General features: G+C 42.9%; 1 protein-coding gene across 7 annotated transcripts in view; it reads left to right on the top strand.

Moving 5' to 3' along the window:
• Positions 1–21,700, top strand: part of LOC124776297 (NAD kinase-like) — a 518,770-nt gene that overhangs the window by 375,275 nt on the left and 121,795 nt on the right. The window contains exon 1 of one of the 7 annotated variants that reach the window (XM_047251223.1): positions 3,311–3,385. The exons of the other annotated variants lie outside the window; for them this stretch is intronic. The gene's annotated coding sequence lies outside the window, so the exon portion shown is untranslated. Of the gene's footprint in view, positions 1–3,310; positions 3,386–21,700 lie in introns of those variants that run through there. 7 annotated transcript variants of the gene reach the window in all.

Genomic DNA, 21,700 nt, shown 5'->3' with positions numbered 1-21,700 from the left:
AACCTCTTGTCGACCCCTATTCAATAGTCAGGGAATTCTGACATATTTTCTTTAATGTCGTTTGTTGTTAGCAAGGTTAGCTTATTCCCAGGAGTTAGCAACTTTCACTCAGTTAATACTAGGCAGAAATCAAATCTGCATGTGCAATGCACTTCCTTGACTCTTGTGCAGAAAGGAGTGCAGTATTCTGCTGCATCCATTTTCAATAAGCTACCACCTTAACTCAAAAATCTTAGCAGTAGCCCAAACTCTTTTAAGTCTAAACTGAAGAGTTTCCTCATGGCTCACTCCTATTCTGTCGAGGAGCTCCTGGAAGAGCTGAAAAATTAAGCAGGTTCCATTGTTATATCCTTGATTTTCTTTATTTAAACTTAAGACTTGTCACCTGAATATGTTTCTTATATTTCATTTTATCTGTTTCTACTATCGTGTTATAATTTCATGTATTGACTCGCTCCATGACCATGGAGACTTCTCCTTAATTTGGTCCCACGGAACAATAAATAAATAAGTAAATAAAACTTCAGTCACAACTTTTCGTGTTTTATTAAGTATACGATGCTTTTCGTACCGTGTGGGTCCATCATGATGAGTAATTCGTCTTAGTACGTGCTTTATTTTTTTCTCTTGAATGAGGTGAAATGCTTGAATCCGGAACCGCGCGCCTGCTACAGCCGCAGGTTCGAATCCTGCCTGGGGCATGGATGTGTGTGATGTCCTTAGATTAGTTAGGTTTAAGTAGTTGTAAGTTCTAGGGGGCTGATGACCTCAGATGTTAAGTCCCACAGTGCTTAGAGCCATTTGAACCATTTGAGATCAAATGCATATTCCTGTCACGAAAAAGTTTGATGTTAGGTTATGAATTTCCTAAGTCAAACACAGAAAATATGTGCGAAAGAGTGGAAAAGTAAGTTGGTAAGTTCACACTGTTCATCTTTTCCGCGTTTGACTTACGAAATTCATTACCGAACATCAAACATTTTCGTGACAGGAATATGCATTCCACCTCATTCAATAGAAAAAAATAAAGCGTGTATTAAGACGAATTACACTTGATGATGAACAGGGTCCGAAATGTATCGTGTACTTAATAAAACACGAAAAGTTGTAACTGAAGTCGTTTTTTAATTCCTACCTCCAGTGTATTGAATACAGTCACGTTTGAAGCTGTGAAATACGGGTAGAATTAAATCAGTAATTTCGTTTTTACAACGTGTAAATGGTGTCAGGCCAAACAAATACTGCTCGTAACGTGTTTCACGCGACGCCCAGCCATCGACTGAATGTTCCCCTTTCAAACAAAATGATTTTTAAATCGGAATTTTATTTGCCCATTCGATAAGGCCTTACCAGATTAAACAATTTTGGAAGGTGATAGCCAGCAGTCGTTAAGTAACGTATCAAATGTGTATTTGAACCAGCAGCTGTTTTTATTGTAAACCAACATTCTACTGGTTTCGGTCTTCGACCATCTTCACGGATGAAGGGTTAATACGGTTTAAGTCACCATATTGCATTAGTCGTTACTTAAAATGTGTAGTGGCATGCCATGAATGTAAATATATATGACACAGCACTTTAAAAGCTCTGTATACATTTAGTATTCGGGGGTTTGCTTTTAAAACATAGTAGTACTGCTCTGTCAAGACCGAAACCGGTGGAATTTGGGTTTAATATAAAAACAGCTGACGGTTCAAATATGCATTCTATACGCTACCAGATTACTCTAGCTTGATATTTGTTTTCGTGCACGAAGGTAGCAGTCAGCGCGCGCCAGGGCAGTGTGGTCGCTGTTCCAGTACTGGCTTTTGCTCGTACCTTACTGCCCCTGTTAATACAGAGCGGTAAAACGAATATCGCACTAGACTAATTTGGGACCGCTCTGTCGAATGAGCACGTAAAATTTCGCTTTAAAAATCGTTTTGTTTGTAACGCGAAACAAACCGATGTGACAGGCAGCAATCGTTTGGGTTGTCTCCATCTGCACAGTGAATGCAAACACGAAATTGCAGATAGCTGCTGAAACAGCAGAGAAAACGCGCTTCAAGAATCTTAAGAGAGACACGGAATATAACGTAGTCCGAAGCCTAGCTTAGCTTCGAAGATGATTGATAATTTGGTTATCAGTTGATAAAGCCATCCAATGTGTCAGGGTAGCTTTAATTGATCTCATTTTTAAATCCAGATTATGCCGGTGCAGATTATGCGTTCGAAGTTCAGCGATTTTCGAAGTAAACGAAGCCAGAAGTCCTTTATTATGATTAGAATGAATATTTTCGCTTAGAATACTCTATTATACATGTGATTCCTGGTTTATCGCGCTCACCGCGGTATTTAAATTTGTTCTTCTGCTATAACAGCGTTGAGGACAAGATTAGTTGGATTATATATTTTGACTTTCCGGAAAATGAGAACCATCGTCAGGAAAAAACTAAACTAAAAACGTAAAAAACAAAAAATTCGACAACCTGTGCCCTCATCCTGCGTTAAGTAATGCAGTAAGTAGTCTTTCAGGTGTGACGTATACCGTCACTAGATAGCAGATTCCGGTACTGATAAGTCTCTTTTGAGATTACAGTCTCACTTCCGCGTTAACCCGGATAATCGGCGTTTTGTAGAATGAAACAAACACAACGCAGACAAAAACCAATTTCTATTGTTTTTTTTTATTTCGGTGTATTTTCACGTCCAAAATCTGCCATCCTGCGCATCCTCCTTGTGTGAATTATTCGTGAACACTCCATTTGAGCTTAACGCATTCGCTGTGCAGGAACTTTATTTATTTTTGTTGTGCACGAGCATTAAATGATTACCTTCTCGCAGAAAACCCATATTTTTCCCACTATCGACGCTCTCAAAAATCCACATATTCTCGCGAGGATGCCGATATATTGTAAATTAAAATACTCGTGGTTGTATGGCGTCGTACTCTCGCCGGCATGGTTACCCAGTGCTAACCTTGTGTGACAGCGTTACCGGTCAAAACGGACGCGCCGTATCTCTACTTCCCACCTATGTGTGTACTGTTAATCCTGGCGTGCATCCACTACTTCCCACGTGTGTGTGTGTGTGTGCGTGTGCGTGTGCGTGTGTGTGTGTGTGTGTGTGTGTGTGTGTGTGTGTGCGCGGGCGCGCGCGCTGTTAATCGCCTTCTGTGGACTTACCACTCGTCCACCCTGTTCGCAAATGGCTGACATGTTGCGCGTGCGATTTCGGCGACGCGATAACTGCTCCGCAAGGTCGGCCAAACTGGCGACTCGCTCTCCGCCAATTAACGAGCTGTGTGTGTAGTTTGCGGCCTGATGTTGCCCGCTGTTCTCGCTCTGGGGCGGGCCCGTCGTATAGCGCGACTGGTGCCAAACATCAGCGGCTTGCGCCTCTTCCGGTATGGCAAAGCGCTTCGCGAACTTCAGTCTGCCGCGTTCGTCTTTGCTTGGAGAAAGATATTCGTTGCACGCCGAATAACTGTGCGGTCATCATCGCCTGCAACGTTGCTCTGCAGTACGCACTTGGCCGGAAATTTTCCACTGACTGGCAATTAGTGTTTCCACGAGCAGTGTGTTGGACGCGAAGTTAATGAATGTGTCGCGTCTGTGGAAATGCCACTAATTAGTAGCGAAGTGCTGTCGACTGTATCGCGGATAATTTCGTTGCCGCTGGAGTAAAAGCCGTTTTAGTACACCTTCAGTGGCAGTTAAATAGCATCAGCAGTCATCAAACATAGTGATAACTCAGGAAATGGATGTCTTAACTACCCGTTGACCAGTGCTTACTGTAGTGTCTTGTGCCGCAAGGGGGAGGGTGTTGTTATGGGCGTCCGGTATCCTTTTCCACAACACAAATGCACACGTGGATTTATACGATTCTTCATTTACATGAACATTTGCTTAACTGGAATAGGGTCGATGTGTTGGGATGAAGCTCATCAGTAATAGTCCTCTTGCAGACAATACTGCTAATGTTGCTTTTGTATCCCGCCTGGGTAGGAGAAGGAGCAGGAAAAACACCTCGGGACTGCAGTGAGTTTAAAATGGTTTACTGGTGCGAGAAAGAATACATAACTTCGTACAGATGCGAAGACTTCGACCCGTCGTATGGAGAGCAAACTGAAGCGAAGTTCCATGGCTGTCTGCACCTGATGAAAAGCCACGAAGCAGTCGCGGAGCTCGTAGAACTCGACAGCACCGGCTAGAGGGCGCTGTCGTCTGTGTCTCGTGGTAGTGCCAACCTTTGAAACTATGCGTTGCTATCGACACTACAGTTGCTATTACAAGCTTCAGTCTCACTGCTGGAGAAGTACAAGTCCCACTATAGTCAAATGGTTCAAATGGCTCTGAGCACTATGGGACTTAACATCTAAGGCCATCTGTGCCCTAGACTTAGAACTACTTAACTAACCTAAGGACATCACACACATTCATGCCCGAGGCAGAATCCGAACCTGCGACCGTAGCAGCAGTGCGGTTCCGGACTGAAGCGCCTAGAACCGCTTGGCCACAGCGGCCGGCCCACTATAGTCACTGATCTGATCGCTAGGTGCTGTCGGAGCCTGTGACTTGAACTGCGAATATACTGACAGACTCCAAACTGTAAGAGTGAGTCAGTGAGGCCTCCGGTCAGGGGACGGCCTAAATACCTGCTGTCGAGTGGGCGTTGCGGCGTGTTGCTTGTGTGTGTGTGTGTGCGTGTGTGTGTGTGTGTTTTGATAGGCGCGCTTGAGCCAGCGATCTTGGCTTCATCTTTGCCGAATGGTGTGCTGGCGACAGCTTATGCCAGCACACTTATTTGTATCAGGTCACGCTGGTGTTTTAAATGTCATCAGTAGATGTGGAATATTTTATTCTAGAAGTAAGTGCTACGAAGGATGGTTATGTATTCGACTGTTGCAGCACAAGAAGGCATAAAAATTATTTCATGCGTCTCATTTGAGTCGAGCGTCAGTCCAGTGGTTGAAACACAGACTGAAGACCATTTCGCAAGTTTCGCAGTGTGGAGGTGCTAGGACGAAGATGCTACAATTGACACTGTTAAAAATGTAATTCCTTAAAATGAAGGTGCTAAGGCTGTCGGGATTAAAAGTGTAATTTTCAGTAACAATTTCATAGTGCATAATAGTTTCCAAGTGTGAGAAACATTGTTCGCCCTTGCTGTATCCATTGATTACATTTCAGTCTGCTTCTCGTAAGCATGTTTCGAATTCGTTAGGTTAATTTGGTGGAGGGGACCAAACAGCGACGTCATCCGTCCCATTGGATTAGGGAAGGATGGGGAAGGAAGTCGACTGTGCCCTAACCATCTCGGCATTTGCCTGGAGCGATTTAGGGAAATCACGGAAAACCAAAATCGGGATGGCTGGACGCGGGTTTGAACCGTCGTCGTCCTGAATGCGAGTCCAGTGTTCTAACCACTGCTCCACCTCGCTCGGTTTCGAATTCGTCACGCGATTAAGTGCACGTAATTGTTTTCAACATGACGAACAATAAAGATGTTGAACAGAGCTCTGTGTAAACAGAGACACGACAAGTTTACCAAGAGGCTGATAGTGGGCCAGTAATAAGAACGCATAGCTGTCATTCGACAGGTAATAATTGACTCTTGAATATTGTATAATCCTGAACTCAAGTGAATTACAGTTTGCACCGCTTGTATAAACTAGCACTTCCTCCCAGCAGCATTCTGACGAAATAGGCGATATTACAACCGCAGAAACATTTTGTCGTCCACTAGAAGACAACTTTAGATAAAATTCTCTTATCGATGAAAACCTTGCACCTCCAGCTGTCTGTGGAAACTTCGTGATTCCAGTGACCAGTAACCTCCATTATCAAGGACACGTTTGAAAGTGCATGGATTTCTCCAATCTGTCAATAACTAGGCTTCTATTGTATTGTGACATATGTAGCAACATTTTCTGTATCCTGTATCTCTCTCTCTCTCTCTCTCTCTCTCTCTCTCTCTCTCTCTCTCTCACACACACACACACACACACACACACACACACACACACACACAGTTTTTGTATCTCGCGTAAAATTTAACACAGAGGAGTTAAGAGGTTTTCATGGCCTACCGTCTTTATGTAGATAGACCTTATGACGTCATTGGCTCCTAAGAGTAAAGCAGTAGCTGCCCAATTATATCGTGTGTACGACACAGGGCCACAGATCTGTACCCACTCAGCCGGTCAGTCGTGCACTGTGGGCCTTCGCTTATCGCGACAGTCTTATCAACGTCTCTGGCCTTTTAGGTACTTCACCTGGAATAATGGAACATTTCCGCGAAATACCAGCCATGGTAGTTGTTATTAGTTGGAAACAGCCCTTCTAAAATAACACATGGAATGAAGAAGAATTGGTTTATTCGCTTAGGGATGAGGATACTGCGATACGCCACAACAGGATAACACGGTCTTTTTAATGTTCCTGTTCCGTGTTTTCACGACGGAACGTTCTGCGTCTTTTCCGTAGTTTGTCTTTCAGCATTACCATCATTACTTCATAGAGTTCGTGCGTTTCACTAGATGTACACCACTGGCCATTAAAATTGCTACACCACGAAGATGACGTGCTACAGACTCGAAATTTAACCAACAGGAAGAAGATGATGTGATATGCAAATGATTAGCTTTTCAGAGCATTCACACGAGGTTGGCACCGGTGGCGACACCTCCAACGTGCTGACATGAGGAAAGTTTCCAACCGTTTTCTCATACACAAACAGCAGTTGACCGGCGTTGCCTGGTGAAACGTTGTTGTGATGCCTCGTGTAAGAAGGAGAAATGCGTACCATCACGTTTCCGACTTTGATAAAGGTCGGATTGTAGCCTATCGCAAGTGCGGTTTATCGTATCGCGACATTGCTGCTCGCGTTGGTCAAGATCCAGTGACTGTTAACAGAATATGGAATCGGTGGGTTCAGGAGGGTAATACGGAACGCCGTGCTGGATCCCAACGGCCTCGTATCACTAGCAGTCGAGATGACAGGCATCTTATCCGCATGGCTGTAACGGATCGTGCAGCCACGTCTCGATCCCTGAGTCAACAGATGGGGACGTTTGCTGACAACCACCATCTGCATAACAGTTCGACGACGTTTGCAGCTGCATGGACTATCAGACATTGGTTACGCGTCTCGGTCACCTCTTGTTCGCTTTGACGGCACTTTGAACAGTGGACGTTACATTTCAGATGTGTTACGACCCGTGGCTCTACCCTTCATTCGATCCCTGCGAAACCCTACATTTCAGCAGGATAATGCACGACCGTATGTTGCAGGTCCTGTACGGGCCTTTCTGGATACAGAAAATGTTCAACTGCTGCCCTGGCCAGCACATTCTTCAGATCTCTCACCAATTGAAAACGTCTGGTCAATGGTGGCCGAGCAACTGTCTCGTCGCAATACGCCAGTCACTACTCTTGATGAACTATGGTATCGTGTTGAAGCTGCATGGACAGCTGCGCCTTTACACGCCATCCAAGCTCTGTTTGACTCAATGCCCAGGCGTATCAAGGTCGTTATTACGGCCAGAGGTGGTTGTTCTGGGTACTGATTTCTCAGGCTCTATGCATCCAAATTGCGTGAAAATGTACTCACATGTCAGTTCTAGTATAATATATTTGTCCAATGAATACCCGTTTATCATCTGCATTTCTTCTTGGCGTAGCATTTTTAATGGCCAGTAGTGTCTTGTGTTTGTGTGAAGGCATTTAAATTTTTGTTTGTGTATTTATATGGCTCTGGATCCCTGCATGTCGCTAAGAAAAAACCATTTCTGAAAAAGCGGCATGTAGGGCGATTTTAAAGAGATGACAAATTTACAGAATTACGTCGGTGCAAAGCTCAGTGTGTAGCTTCTGAGAGACTGCTTTTTAGACAGAAGGTGTACTGCTTATGCAATGAAACAGTCTGTCTGGTGGGAAGACAAGCGAGATACGAGGCCATTTGAATAAGCGTATGTTAATGGACGGGCAGTTACGTCTTCTGTGCCAGCCGCTTGCCACCCAGACGGAATTCCCCCACCCTAACTCTCGCGTGGCGGCTTCTATAGCCATTTACGAACCTCTCACCTGGCCGCGAGGCTGGACCGGCCTCCGTGGTTATGCGTACGAACGTCCCTCTATTTGCACCGCCGCCGCCGCCGCCGCCGCCGCCGAACAGAGCCTCGCATGCACCTCCGCCAAGCACGGCCGGATGACTTGCAAAGTGGCGCGACCTTCCCTCTCGCACAGTGTAATTGTTGTGCGGCTGTGCTTTGTCCCACTCCGCCATTAGGATAATTGCCGGCACTAATAATCTGGCGGCCTCGCTTCCTGTCGGCAGGCCTCGTTCTCTTCCTTGCCGCACTGTGGCGCTGCAGGCGAGATGCTGGTCATGGACCAAAGACGTAGCTGTAAAGTAACGACCGAACCAAGTGCTCACGTTGTGCAGGATGTAACTCGGTGGTTTTCTGGCAGCGGAGGAATCGCAAAACTGGGGTGACTTCGCGGAGGTACGGATTGTTTGCATCCGTTGCCAACATTATCTAGCAAACAACACAGCGCGCCGTAGCATTTTATTACACACAGTGACTGCAATGACGATTCCAGCGTGCAGCCTACCCTGCTCTTCAAGCAGTCTGTATGAGGTGGCAATCGCGTGCTTACGCTCCGAGCATCCCCCGCGACAGAGTGTCAAGGTATGTTCATACTGGACTCGCATTCGGAAGATGGAGGGGTTCAAATTCCTTTCCGGCCCTCCAGATACCGGAGTTTTATCGACTCGCTTTAGGTGATGCTAGATTGGTTCCTCTGAAAAGTACATGGCCAATTTTCTTCGTACTACAAAGTTTGATCTTCGTTGCCTATGACCTTATCTAGAGTTACCAAATGCCCTGCTTTTTATGGTTGTGTCGGGCCAGATACATAAAAATACGGTCTGTTCGGCTTTTGTTAGGCTTTTTAGCAACGAAGCAGAAACGCTCAACTAAGGCTTATGCGAAGCCAATGACGTAAATGCCCAATCAAAGTTTTCGCAATTTTAAGGCGATTATGGGAGACACATCAAAATCATGTGAAAAAGTTTAGAACGAACGTCTATAATAGGTACCTTATTGCCAAAAATTACTTGAAATTCTGGATATGCGAGTTTAGCTCCCAGTTAAAGCACCTCCAGTGGATGACATTAGCTGATGTTCCAACCCGGCAACAGGCAGCAAAAACTTTAGATATTTCGTCTGCAAAAAATGTAAAATTGGATGACTGTAAATTCTTTAATCAGTGGCATAATTTCACAATATTCAAGTAAAAAAAACTACTCAGTCTTTGAAAAGCTTTTATCACATGTAAAGTGGACGGCTCATTCGAAATCACAGTGTAATGAAGAATTTTATTCGGAATTACTGAAATTTACAGAATATTATTTTCCAATTCCATGCCATAATGCCAACGTCGAAAGGCTGTCCGCTTTCATAAACGCCGAATGGACAAAGGGACGCAATAAACTGCAAAACGACAAAGTTGTTGTTGCTGTTGTTGTTGTTGTTGTTGCTGCTGCTGCTGCTGCTGCTGCTGCTGCCTAATTTAAAATCATTCTGTCAAAATATCCACGAAATGATTTTTAAGAAAAATAACGTTCTTGATAACGTGGTTTCAAAAAAGTAATGTTAATACGTAACTACACTTTATTATTCTCTTTTTATGATTCTGTTTCGAATGATCGAAGTTAGTGAACATCTTTTTGTTATCCGTCTCAGAAGAAAAGATGGTTGTTTATTTTGTTTATTGAATTACTTTTAGTGTATTTTGACATAAAATTATCTTAGTAAAGAGACTGACCAATTAACACGACTGAGTACTTAGTTGCTATCACAACTACTGAATTATATGGCTGTTGACTGACTTTTTTAAGCAGTTTAAGTTTGATCTCGCAAAAAACTCAAGTGATCATTAATGAACGATTGAATACAAATTAATTGCTCTACACGCCGAGGCAGCAGCTGGAAGGTGACTGATCCTAACCAAAAGCGCAGTCAGCTGTTCGCGAACTACGGTCAGCTCCTCCTGCGTCAACATACAGCGTGCACACATCCTACCTATCCTAGCAAGACTAACTAAAGAAGTAAACTGAAAAAACAAGCAATTCGAGGTTTGGAACTTGGTACCCTCCTGATGTGTCACCAATTGACGCAGATGCGTTAATGAGCTATGTAGTTGGCTGTTCAGTGAGCAATTACTCCTCTACCGTCTGAATGAATTTACACTTCCAAAAAGACGAGATTAAACATCTTAAACAGAAAAACACGCACGAAATTTAATAAATATACGACGAAAAACACACAAAAGGATAAACTCTGTAGTCGTATACTAGCTGAGAGCTGGAGCCTGACTGATTACTTACTAAACGAACTGACGGTTGCTTTCAAAACAAAACAAATGAGCAGCTACTGCGCTACCGGCTGAATAAATTTACTACCAGTCTTCATTTCATTCACCCTAATCGACGTTTATCGAAAGCATACAACTGTGTCATTCGTGGCCTAAATAATAATAAAAAAATACTGCAAACAGTTACTATTTTTCACTGTTTATGTGAGCGATAGTTCTGTTTAGGAGGCGGCACAATGCCTTGAAACGGTAGTTAAAGAATAAAACATTGATTCTTTGTTGATAGCAGAACGTAATATAATGACAGTAGCACTATAATATAACGTTAGTAAAAAATTAAAAAGCGATAATTTCATTTTTGGCAGAGCACGTAACGTAAGATTGAAAAGCCCTCATTAGTTGCAGATGACAAATTTGAGAAAAATAATAGTTGTACTGTCTATGTCAGACAGCCACTTTAACATCAGTATGTAATACTAAGGTATATATGTTTAATATTAATATTCTGTTGTAACACTTACCATGTTATTAAATACCATAATCACACAAACTGTTATCTATTATGATGCAAAAAATTTCTTTGCAAATTATTTAACGTAGAATAAATGAACCCATTGAAGACGGAAAAACTTCTCCGAAACATGTTTTAGTATTAAAACAAGGGGAATAATTGTATTATATTCGTATATTAGGAAATAAACGCATACAAAAATAGCTTCGGCCACAAGATGATTATTCGTTTTAATGTTAACCATAAGCGTTTTACTTACATTTTAAGCATCGTCAGAAGACTTTACTTAATACACATAAGTTTCAAAAGTTTTTTTACATTTAGGTTTTTGCATTAACCTTTTTCTTCAGGTGGTAAACAACTTTCGGTTCGGGTGTTCTTGTTTCATTTTAATGTAATTTAATTTAAAGTATTAATTTAAAGTATTAATTTAAAAAAGGACCTCATTCTTTTCACTTACGATTCTCACTGATATCTTTACACTTCTTTGCCGCACTGTGTTTCTGTTTTTTTACACAGTCCAATAATTAGCTTTTGAAGAACATAAATGTACATTACATAGGTCTGACAGATGGAAAATCTGTTAGAGGTAAGCCAAAAAGCCAGATGTGAGTGTAGGAAAAAAATAAAAAATTAAAAAAGTGTCGTATTTGTCACCGTTATCGTCATCGTCATCATCATTATTGAGTAGTTTTGGTAAGGCTGTTCTGTCGTTAGGGACCTAAAAATTGATTTTTCCCTCTTTACTGTGGTGTTGTCTCTGCTACGTTACCCTATGACTTTATAAATTAGTTTTGGATGTCTATTATGGCCGATTCTTTCAACCTGATTAGCCATTTTATATGATGCGCTTAAATTTCTTCCAGTTCGCTCTTCACATCATCAACTGTGGGTCTAGTATTTCCATTTCTCCAGCTGTTGAGTATCTCAAAATCGGCAATAGAAACCTATTTCAACCGACTGGATTCTTCGATTTTTCTTCTTCTCTCAAGGATCTATACTATAGTCCATAAAAAAGTTTAGAGAATACCATAGTAGTATAGAAGTTTATCATCGTCTCAATTGTGGCTTTGGCACCTACAGATGTTTAAATTCTGCGATGTATTTTTTTAAATTTTGAAGCCGAAATCTCTCGAATTGTCTGAATTTAATGTGTTACTGTGGTATTTCTAACGTGGTCAGTAGGTCTGTCTGCCACTGAAATTTTTTGCTGTTCAGCGTTTCGCGTTGATACTTCTATCTTTTCTGCACAGACATCTCAAAATTTAAAGTGCAAGTAAATGCACAAGGAAAAAAATGCAAGCAAATACTTTTAACCACGGTGTCAGATAAGAGTGCTCTTAACCACCAGCATGCATCATTTAACTTTTACACGGTATTTTTAACTGGGATAATATAGTAAATATGGAATATAGTAAAGAGGTATCAACGACGAACTTACTTTTTGCTGATGATGTAGTTATAATAACATAATCAGAAGACGATTTAAAAAAGTTAGACTACAGAAATGGAAGCTCCAAGTTAATTTAAATAAATGTTAAATCCACACTAGGTATGCGAAAAATTTGTAACAACCATCAAGATTGGGTGTCGTGAGAAGTTTCCAGCACTCGTTTGCTTTACCTCTGTGCTAAAGAGTAGCTAAGAGTTTACTTATCTTAATCAGAACGCAGAACCCGCCAGAATTTTAACATTCGTCCTTCTTTCAAGGATTTCCCGAGCATCTGTGTTAAGCTTTCTTACGGGCCACATCGGCTCTTACGATAGCAGCAGTGTCTCTCCGAATTTGTTCGATATCTTTGGTCGTGCTTACCTAATACGGACTGCAAACTAAAATTTTTGGTATTTTTAAAAAATATCGGGAATTCGATATTTCGATCTTTAAAAAGATGTCACTACCAGCCCTCGATATATCGGAAAAATATCGATATATTGACAAGAATCCTGTCGACTTGCTGGCCTATAAAAATAACTGCTGCACATTGTAAACAAACTACAGGTTTTAGATCTGTATATTTAAGTATAGATTGATTATTAGATATTCTGTACCTGAACAAGCTAGCTGCCTGCTTATGCCCCTTAGAACAAGAATTGAAAGGAAAACGATGCACATTCACGCTTGGCTATAACCACTTTCCTAACAATAGTAAGTGCATGTAAGTGGCACAGTAAAAGGTGTCCGAGGGTCGGTTTCGTCACATAACGGGTATTTGTAAAACACTTCATGTCGACTTTCCCGTTTTTTCCATTTCTGTAAACGCTTGCGACCTAGTAGTTGTAGTTTCAAAATTGCGTGATGAAGCTGACGTTGCAGCTTCTGTTGGTAGCGCGGAGTTCGATTACGTCCTGCATATCCCCTCACATGTCTCCGCCCACCACAGAAACTAATCTTGTCATTTAAATTATGATCATCTTTTTGAGCAACTCTTTTTACAGAATGCCGATGTGAAGAAACAGCATACTAGTTACGTTAAAAATTGTTTCTCCACGTCGGAAATCTTGTTATTCCATTCACACCGCTCTCCCCCCCCCCCCTCCCCTTCCCAGTGCAATCGGACTTCTTTGTGCCACCTATACCCTATACTTGCTTCGCACAGTCAAAGAGAAAGACTGGATTGGAGCTCAAAACGTAGTAAAACTACTACTCGCAGTGAAGTAAAATTATGTTCTTCTTCGATTTCAAAAGCACTGTTTCATATACTTACCGAAAATTGCAAAAAAGCTGTTATGTGAAATAAAAATATCGGCACTCGGTGTTGCAATTTCGATATCGATATATCGGAGGAATATATATTGTCGATATATAACGATATTTTTTGGAAAAACAAAACAACCTTACTGGAAACGCAGGAGCAATAATGAAGAATTGATTGCATTAAGAGTCTTCTATAAGATTTTCGTAAATTGCCGTTACGTAAATCTAGGAAGACGAGCTCTCTCTCTTCCGTTGCGTTGTCTGTTGCTAGAGATTGTGTGAATGAAGCTAGCTCATCACACGCGTGGTGTTTCCTGAATACGTGATTACGATGCGAGAGTCGTTTGTTTTCCTCCAGGAACGTCGTAACGTGTGACGCTAGCGTATACTTTGCGGTCCACTAACAGACGTACTGCAGTCCTCTTCATCTTCGGCGACACACCTGTTTTGCTGTCACGAGGCGTTTCTTGTGTTGAAGACGTCAAGGCCGAACATCATCGCATATATGCTGTGTAACTTCAGGTTGGTGAGAGAAGCCCAAAAAGCTGCTGCAGTCTCTCGAAGCGATGCGCATCTGAAAGGAAAACAGCCGGCGATGGAAAGTGAGCGACGTCCTGTCAGCTTATGGCCTCACATGTTTTCTCCGTTGTTTACAATCTGACAGGCGGCCTTGGGCTTTCTGCAGAGCCAGGGATGTCCACGAGTCTCCAGTGGCGGCAGCCTGTACTGCGCCTCGCAGTCACGTTGCGCCGAAGCACTCGTGGTTGTTTAGTGCCAGTACGTCAGAGTACCAATTTGGGGTAAAGACGCTGTTGATAAAGCACAGGGGGAGCACCAAGTCTTTCTCTAGTTACAAAGATTTATTTCTAAGGAACTATCCTATGTACTTCGCTGCGAGTCGTACTTTCACTCATAAAAGGTTTGTGGATACATTGCTATATGTGTTCTGATAGCTCAGATACAGCAATTTCCGCCATGAGTTGTGTTTCATCGAGATCGTAAACTGCTACAGCGGCGGATATTTGTTCGCCAATTCTGAGATGTAACATTTCCAGACTGATGGTTCGGTAGAGATAGTCCACCGTCAGACATAACCCTTCATGACATTTCTTGCGTGGTTACCTTAAGGATACAGGTGCACCGTTCAGATGTTCCTGATACTTGTGCAGTTTCTGACGACAGAAATGCGAGATGCTGTACAGGCGATAACGGAAGATATGTGGTGAAGACATGGAGAGAATTTGAGAATCGCCTAAACGTTCCGCGGGAAGCAAACGGAGCACATGTGACAATGTGTCCATAAAAAAAAAGTTTGTGTTAGCTACCATTTGCAACAAACCTCGTAACTGTATCTATCATAGTTCTTTATAAATAATTTTTTTGTGATCAGGGCAAGATTTTTGCTAAAACCGTACATTGTATGTACCACAAACAGTCAGGAACGACAGGGGAACGTCATTACGTAAAAAATTTTTGTTTTGAACACCAAAGTGCCGGATGTTACGTATTCTTACCTTAATAAGATAGGGAAACATGTTCACCCAATGATTTACAAACGGGCTTATAATTTTCAATACAAACCACTCTGTGAGATGCTAAAATTATATCGGTGTGCGCCAGAGAATAACAAAACTACGAATTGACGACCAAACGTGGTTCAGAAAGCCCGGTGTACATGGCTGGGTATATATGATGGCTTTGAGCGCTATGGGACTTAACATCGATGTCATCAGTCCCCTACTTAAACCTAACTAACCTAAGGACAGCACACAACACCCAGTCATCACGAGGCAGAGAAAATCCCTAGCCCCGCCGGGAATGGTATATATGAGCTGTAAAAAAATGAAGCAATAATATTTTACATCAAAAACTCTTCATCTTGGTCTTCATCCATGGCTGTATATTTGGTTAACAAGTCCCTGTTTTTCTTCTGTTTTCGTTATTGGGAAGAAAAGGTTTCATCAAACTAAAAATACTTATTGGGGTACCAGCGGTATTTTCCTCATTTGCTGGATATTTTTTCTCACCAAATGAAACTGGGGAGTAGGATGAAGTAACTCGGTGTTAACTCTGGCGAGAAAGTGTGCATTAAAGTGTGGTTTACAGTTAAAATGTCTAATACGTAGGTTCATTGAATCGACAACCAAAATGTTGCTTCCTCACACGGTAGCTCGTGAAATGGCCATGAAAGTGAAATTGCAGATATTCCAGTTCACAAGGAGGTTTACCAGCAAGGGTTTTTCCTGCGTACCATTCTCGACTGGAACAGAAAACGGAGGGAATTGACAATGAACTCTTCGCGATAGAGTCTTTGCCTAAGACTCCGCCACAAACTGTGAGGTGGAGAATAGATGTAGATGTAGACAGATGAGGAACCAATTCGAAGCTCTTTTCATGTACTTTTTACCATTGTGACTGGTGGGGTACGTGGTGGTCGGGATTTTTTTTCTTACACCAGTCAAGGTCGTTTTTATTCAAATAATTTTCCAAACAATCGAGGAATTAAATGGAAGTAGTGCCAGTTCTTGTCCTGTCCTCTGGCAAGTAATTTATGAAGCTTGTTACCTAGAAATGCCCCCTCCGCCCCTCCAAAAAAAAGTCGTGACCACAACATCGACATCTGGCAACCCACACCTAGCCTTCTCCGGCGACTCTCACCGGCAGTTGGCTATTGTTGTAACGACCATTGAAACTGTGGTGTGTAACGATGGGTCTAGTATTAATATTAATATAAAGTGACGAAAGGGCTCAAGAGCCTTGTGGATTGCACTTCGACGTTGTGTTGAAGCATTCCTCTTGACACGTGTACAGACTCCGGCCAGCAGTCGCGTTTTCATTTCAAGTTTTTGTGCAGGATATTGTAACCTTACTCGCTCATTTGGGATGCCTACAGTTTCCAATATCTCACGCCCTTCCAGTCGGTGGTTTTGCGTTACAACATCGAGGATTTCGCCTTCTGGTGACCTCAACTGGGTGATAGCAGCGCTTTCCATCTACAGTGTTTCGGCAGCCACGTCTAAACATAAAACTCAGTAACCGAAAAGTAAATGGTCTTTACCGCTCGCTGGTGGTGGTGCAGTCTCCGTGAAAGTCATTCAGCTTTGCTCTCTTCCAGCAGAGTTGCCCTTCAAATAGAATGTTTCAACACACGCACGAAACTCTGTTTTCAAAACATATTTCGCAGCATCTGTTACGTAGACCACTTGAGACAACAGTTAGGATTAATTAGTATAAAAGCTGTGTAACTGGGCGTTGCTGAGAAAAGGAGGGTGGTATCGGAAGGAGTCCGCCGATATGGTGAATACACTGCTGTCCAACATTAAAGCAACAAACGGAAATTTTGGAAGGTTGCGTTTTATTTTTTGACAAAATCGCATAAACAGGTGATTGTAAAGTAGAAACATTGTAAAGAGCGCAGAACGTAAACAACTACAACATGCATAACGATAGACAAAAATGTGCTTCGTTTTTTCCAACTAACGGATTTGCACCTATATTCTGACAACTGGTTAATGTGCTCAGCATTGCGTGTGACCACCTCCGGCACCAATACAGGCCTGACAACGACGGGGCATGCTGTGAATGATATCAATCTCTTGTTGAGGCAATAACACCTATTCTTACTGCAGAGCTGCTCGCAAGTCTCGGAGAGCGATTGGTGGATGCTGACGTTATGGAACCCGTCTGCCTAGAGCATCCTAGACGTGCTCCATAGGATTCATATCGGGAGAGTGAGCAGGTTCCAGAAAAAAACATGACCCGCTCGTGCTCCATGAGGTCGAGCGTTATCGTCCATCAATACGAAGTCTGGGTCCACAGCACCTCTCAACAACCGCGCGTGAGGTCCCAAAGTCTCGTCACGATACTTGACAGCAGTTTCAGCTTTCCGATTCCCCGTACATGAAGAGGTGTTCGGGTGGTCAACATAATCCCTGGCCACACCGTTGGGGATCCTCCTCGATATAGGTCTGTTTCCACAAAGTTTGGGTCCCGAAATCGTGTGCCACGTTCTCACCAGAAACTAATCTGTCGCGATCCATTCTCCAGGCTAAATTGGGACACATCTGTGGAAAGAACATTGGCCCACTGTTCGACAGTCCAGGTAACAAGTTGACGACTCTACTGTAGACGTTCCCTTCTGCGAATATGCGTCAGAGATACACAAATAGCAGATCTCCGACAATAAAGGCCACGCTGTCGAAGGTTTCTGTACACCGTTTATCTCGATCCAACACGTCCATTGGATGCCGGGAGGTCAGATGCCAGTTGCCGTGCAGTTCTAAGGCGGTACCGTCATTCCCTTACAGCCAAATAACAGTCCTCTCTTTCTGATGTCACACATGGTCGGTACTGCCCTGGTCTTTGGGATACACTTTCGTTCTCTAAAGTAGTAAAGGAGTTTTGCTATCTGGGGAGCAAAATAACTGATGATGGTCAAAGTAGAGAGGATATAAAATGTAGACTGGCAATGGCAAGGAAAGCTTTTCTGAAGAAGAGAAATTTGTTAACATCGAGTATTGATTTAAGTGTTACGAAGTCGTTTCTGAAAGTATTTGTATGGAGTGTAGCCATGTACGGAAGTGAAACGTGGACGATAAATAGTTCAGACAAGAAGAGAATAGAAGCTTTCGAAATGTGGTGCTACAGAAGAATGCTGAAGATTAGATGGGTAGATCACATAACTAATGAGGAGGTACTGAATAGAATTGAGGAGGAGTTTGTGGCACAACTTGACTAGAAGAAGGGATCGGTTGGTAAGACATGTTCTGAGGGGAGATGAAGAAGCTTGCACAGGATAGAGTAGCAGGGAGAGCTGCATCAAACCAGTCTGAGGACTGACGACCACAACAACAACAAACTTTCGTCACATCCGAGAAACAACAGAACGGTTCACATTAGGCCATCGGGCCACATCAGTTTGCGTCTGTCCGCTTCCATTCTTCCTAGGCCCTCCACCGTGGAGAATCTGGTAGGCGTATTTTCTGTACCGTGCTACACCGTCTGTGACTGTACACAGCGATTGTGTAAATGGCAAGCAAGTCTGATAGGTGCCCTGATGTCATCGTTGCTGTGGTTTTCCGTTACCCCGAATGCCATCGTCCGTGCAGAACACCATGGTATGGACGTCTGTAGACAGTTTGTATGACTATATCGTGAATTAGACACAGGAAGGGGAAATAGCGGTTTGTTGCTTTAATTTTGGATGCCAGTGTACTTGACGTTCGGTGCCAACACTAGATGGTCAAACACTTTCCTCGGTAACGTGTGTGTTTCCCATCATTTTATTGTAACGAATCGTAGCTAAAACGACGCGTTCCAATCCTCAGTTTGCTGATGATGCTTTGAAACAGCTTACATTCATACCACGTACTCCATGAGCAAGAAAACCCACCAGATATGATGTTTAACGCCGTACGGTATGGTAGCTCTCGTGTTCTGCTTGTAACGTAAAACGAATCGCAGCGCATTCACCACGCTCCTCTCCACGAGGCAAAAAAGCTGACATGCCAGATTGTTTATTACACGCTATGCAGTGCAGTGGAACGTGGAATTCCACGATGTGACGTCACGTGCAGTTTCGCGTCCCGTGAGAGGACGGCTAAGTGTGTGCTGGTGGTGCCCTTGCCATATGCACGCGGCATGCGAGCTAGGTACGCGCGTTCTTGCCCCGCGCTTCCCGTTAAAGCGAGTGGGCTGCCTCACTATGCCGCCCCCCCCCCCCCCCCCCTGTTCGTCGTACAATCGGGTCGGCCTTCTCGTATATCATTGAGTGCCATAATTCGCAAACTGTTGTGGGATGTTTCATCTCGACATCATTTTGCAGGAGAACTAATGTAATGTCTCTCCTTCCCGATGCGTTCTTATTGCAGCTGTTTGAAGTTGCAGAATATCTCATCTCTGTAGAGGTGTCGTATCTTTTCCAGAAGGTAAATATGGCATTCTTTTGAACGTCGCAGTACTTAAACACCGCCACTAGTACTGTTGATAAATTATCGTTATATTTTCCAAAACATATCGATATACTTCGGCGATATTTTTCACCGATATACATCGATATCGAAATGGCAATATCGAGTGCCGATATTTTTATTTTATATTTTTCGCAGTTTTCCGTAAATTTTGAAATCATTCTTTTGAAATTATAGTAGAACATAATTATACTTTCGCTGTTTCAAGCAAGGACTTCTTACTATCGTCACTTCTAGTCTTTGACTGTGGGAGGCAAGTACAGACGGCACAAAGAAGTCCGATTGCGTTTTGGGGGGGGGGGGGGGGGCGCTGTTAATGAAATGACAAGATATCTAATGTGAAAAAGTAGCACACCAGTTGCTTAAAAAAAATTACTCATTTAGTGTGCTATTTCTTCACATCAGAATTTTTCAAAAACAGTTGGTGAAAATGATGAACAAAAATCTAAATGACAAGATTGGCTTTGCAGTGGACGGTGGCGTGTTGAGAGAAAATGCTGACGTAATCGGCGCTAGGCGCCACCAACAGAAACTGCAACGTTTAACTTCACCACTAAATTTTGACGCTACAACCGCTACGCCGCTGGCGTTTCCTGAAACGAAAAAAAAAACAGAGAAGTCGACGTGAAGTGTTCCGGACCAATCCGATTTGTGAGGAAACCGAACGACGGACCCATCGGACGTCTTTTTTTTGTGCCACTTAAATGCAGTTACCATTGTTAGCAAAGTGATTATCGCCAAGCACAGACGTGCATCGTTTTCCTTTCAATTCTTCTCCAAGGGGGATAAGCACGCTGCCATCTTGTTGATGTGCAGAATATCTAATAATAAATCAATACTTAAATATACAGCTCTAAAATTGACCGTATATTTACAATGTCCAGCTGACAGTTTTTTTGGCCGATACGTCGTTATTTTTTCGGTCGATGTATAAATAACTTTTTCGATATATCGAGGATCGATAACGATATTTTATTAATTACAATACACCAGAGTGCCAACATTTTTATAAAGGTCAACATTCCTAACTGCCAACCGGCTGGAAAGACGAGAGTTTTCAAAAAATGGTTCAAATGGCTCTGAGCACTATGGGACTCAACTGCTGAGGTCATTAGTCCCCTAGAACTTAGAACTAGTTAAACCTAACTAACCTAAGGACATCACACACATCCATGCCCGAGGCAGGATTCGAACCTGCGACCGCAGCGGTCTCGCGGTTCCAGACTGCAGCGCCAGAACCGCGCGGCCACTTCGGCCGGCGAGAGCTTTTCAACAACATATGAGTATACGTTGGGAGAGTTTAGTTTCACTTGTGTTATCCTCAAACTTATAAGTAATATGATCATGATGCAAAATCAGAAGATTAATTTAATTTTGGCGACGTGTTGGTGTAGTGTGCGTTTTTAGCAAGTGATATGCAAATGATATGCTACCATTCGTTGGATAAGAGTGTTTTTCAGATTTTTCAGTATTATCATGATACTTAAAAATCTAAAAATGCAGTAAATTTAGCAGCATTGCAGTGGCTCTGCAGACCTCAGAAGAAAACGAGGGCGAGTGTTTCTCAGTTTCGACTGTCATTAAATCAAATGTTTGTGATTTTTGTCTACGTCTGAGCTCACGGAAGCAGAGTCCAGTCAAGCGACCTTGTGCACTGCTATCTTCTTGCTTATCGCATAAAGCACGGTATGCGTTAAACGGTGCCTGCTGATTACAGGCGTAATCGCGAGCCTACACGTAAAACGAACTTAGAGTCACAGTTCACCGTAAACACATAAATAGGCGGAAATGGCCGTGCGGGATTAGCCGAGCGGTCTAGGGCGCTGCAGTCACGGACTGTGCGGCTGGACCCGGCGGAAGTTCGAACCCTCCCTCGGGCATGGGTATGTGTGTTTGTTCTTAGGATAATTTAGGTTAAGTAATGTGTAAGCTTAGGGACTGACGACCTTAGCAGTTAAGTCCCATAAGATTTCACATACATTTGAACACTAGGCGGAAATGTCCGGTCTCGTCTGCTACGCGATCGATGGTAGGTAACTTGACTCAGACGCAGTCGCCACACTTCTGGCAGTAGCCGCTCGCGGAGATTTTAACAGGAAGTCACGTGAAAAATGAACAGATAGGCTGCATTCTACCTGCTGCCTGGCCGATAGTACGCTACACA

Source organism: Schistocerca piceifrons, chromosome 2 (genome assembly GCF_021461385.2).
Source record: "Schistocerca piceifrons isolate TAMUIC-IGC-003096 chromosome 2, iqSchPice1.1, whole genome shotgun sequence".
Lineage (NCBI taxonomy): Eukaryota > Metazoa > Arthropoda > Insecta > Orthoptera > Acrididae > Schistocerca > Schistocerca piceifrons.
The sequence above is the reverse complement of the archived record's forward strand: the minus strand, read 5'-3'. Positions and strand labels throughout refer to the sequence as shown.